This window comes from Ochotona princeps, chromosome 5 (genome assembly GCF_030435755.1).
Source record: "Ochotona princeps isolate mOchPri1 chromosome 5, mOchPri1.hap1, whole genome shotgun sequence".
NCBI classification, from domain to species: domain Eukaryota; kingdom Metazoa; phylum Chordata; class Mammalia; order Lagomorpha; family Ochotonidae; genus Ochotona; species Ochotona princeps.
The window spans coordinates 86,412,749-86,414,651 of NC_080836.1; positions in this window are offsets into that span (position 1 = coordinate 86,412,749).

Consider the following 1,903-nt stretch of genomic DNA (forward strand, 5'->3'; position numbering starts at 1 on the left):
ACTATTTTGAGTTCTGAAACAGTCAGTGAGGTAATTGCTCATTTGCATTTGTATTGTTTTTAATTTTGCGTGGGGGTTGGAAGTGAAAATATTGGAAAATGTGATAAGTACCCACTGAATTCTCCAAATACATACTGATGAAGCCCAACTCAAATAACCATCTCAACATGTGATGGTGGACTTTGTTCTAACACAGGAGTTAAGCAGACATTTGAGTTTTCAATTCTATGTGACCTCTTACTGGTTATCAAGATGCTTACAACAAAACAAATCTTGTCATGGCAAAAGGTAAGTATCTACCTGGAAAATCTGAAGAATGTAAAGTCTGTGACTCCTGTAGAAACAGCACAGGACAGGGCCTGGCGGCGTGGCCTAGAGGCTAAAGTCCTCGCCTTGAATGTGCTGGGATCCCATATGGGCGCCGGTTCTAATCCCGGCAGCTCCACTTCCCATCCAGCTCCCTGCTTGTGGCCTGGGAAAGCAGTCGAGGACGGCCCAAGGCTTTGGGACCCTGCACCCACGTGGGAGACCTGGAAAAGGTTCCTGGTTCTCTGCTTCGGATCGGCGCGCACTGGCCCGTTGCGGCTCACTTGGGGAGTGAATCATCGGATGGAAGATCTTCCTCTCTGTCTCTCCTCCTCTCTGTATATCCGGCTTTCCAATAATAATAATAAAATCTTTAAAAAAAAAAAAAAGAAAGAAACAGCACAGGACAAAGCCAAACCACCTTCTCTAGTGGGATTGAACAATCTGTGACTTTATGACCTGTTAGTTTGCCATCAAATGGTGCTATGAACCATCACTTGGACCACTTTTGTAGCTGTGCACTTTAGAGCAATGCACAATGTTCTCCCTTCAGGTTTCACACTTTTCTGTTATGAAAAAGGGCTTGGGTTCTGATTCCATGTACCTCATGTATTAGTACTGTCTGAATGGCAGAGAGGTCATCCTTAACAAAACACGGAGTATTTTTTTTTCTGCTCTGGTGGACTACTCAATTTGATGGAGAATGATTAGGTCACATGCATATACATCTCTGGCAGGAAGTATGATACATGCCCCCACAAGGTTATGGGCACTGAACTGAACCTGCTTCTGTTCTGTGGTTTAATGTGCTGTGTTTGAAAGACGTGTTTGCATACAAAATTTTCACCAGAAATTTTTTATAGCAAATATTTTATGTCAGAAGTTTATTTTATTGGTAAAATATTAAATAATATACAGAATTAAAAACTGCACTTACACTTCTGAGAAGAAATAAATCTTGGACAAATTATATGTTTGTTCCTGAGATTCCCTAAATTTATTCCAGTAGCTGTGCACTCAGACAGTACAAACCTTTATAATATAATCCTTTTCACAAAGTATTACAAAGTTTCTGCAGCTTCTTTATACACACATACAGACACACATTCACACATGCATATACAACATTCACACACATACACGGTACCCACATACATGCACAAAGCATGTATGTGTGCATATTAAAAACAATGAAAATACAAGTCCCACATTTCAGTCTGCAGTGATGAAACTGTTCAGCGGAGGTCTCCAAATCAGCATATAGCAGAGTGACTTGTCACACAGCTGCAAAGACTGTTTCCATATCTCCATAGTAAACCTCATTCTTTGAGGTATGATATTTGAGCCTTAAAAAAACTACATTACACTGAGCGAACCTGACATACAAGGTTTGGAATTTTAATTTTACATATATATTTATATATATATATTTCTGTTTAAACAATAGTTATTTTTCCCAAATTGTTAGTTTGAAAAAAAATGAGGTTTACTGGTTTGACCTATTTCATTTTTTTGCTTCTAAAACTTAAAACATCCTAGAAACTGTTAAGCAATTAGTCTTTAAAATAGTCTAATCACCTTTGGTATTGTTAAAGAA